We start from the raw sequence: 684 nt of genomic DNA on the forward strand, positions 1-684 counted from the left end.
CTCCCTTCTCTCTGCTCTGACTCTCCCTCTGTCAGTGGAACCATCAGCCCTTGTCCTGTCCCCACAGCCCCTGCTCAAAGCCCCTCCCCAGCTTTCTCCAAGCCCCTTGCAGCACTGACAGGCTGCACTCAGGTCTCCCCACAGCCTCCTCTGCTCCAGGCTGTCTCCTGAGCTCACCTGGAAGGCACCACCTTTGTTCAGATAGAACAGGTCTGGCCTATTCCATGCCAGTTCTGGACCTGTTTTGAACCTGTTCTTGCACTGAGCACCTTCCTTTGTGCCTTTGTCAGGATGTTTGTACTGGGCAGAAAATCTGAAGTCCAACTGCTTCTACAGGAGAAGGAAGCACAGCACATCTCCAGATCACCGCAGCAAAGGACGGGGGTGCCGAGACTCCTGGGTCAGCAGGAGACCTGACCACAGAAGCCTACAGAGAGGTGAAACAGGCTTCTCCTGGGCCTGGCTCCAGCCTCCAGCCGCCCTGTGCAGGCCGAGGGGGCTGCTGGCTGCAGGGACGCTCCTTGGGGTGAGGGGGGTCCCAGCCTCCTGTGTTTCACACGCGAGGAAGGATGAACAGCACACACATCCCAAGACCAAGTGACAAAAACCAAAGCCCTTGTCCCAAAAGCCAAGTGACATGCAGGTGTAGGTTTTTTTTCCAGGCAAATCAGGTTCTCTGCAAGC

The sequence above is a fragment of the Buceros rhinoceros genome, unplaced genomic scaffold (genome assembly GCF_000710305.1).
Source record: "Buceros rhinoceros silvestris isolate BGI_N320 unplaced genomic scaffold, ASM71030v1 scaffold20557, whole genome shotgun sequence".
In the NCBI taxonomy this organism is placed as follows: domain Eukaryota; kingdom Metazoa; phylum Chordata; class Aves; order Bucerotiformes; family Bucerotidae; genus Buceros; species Buceros rhinoceros.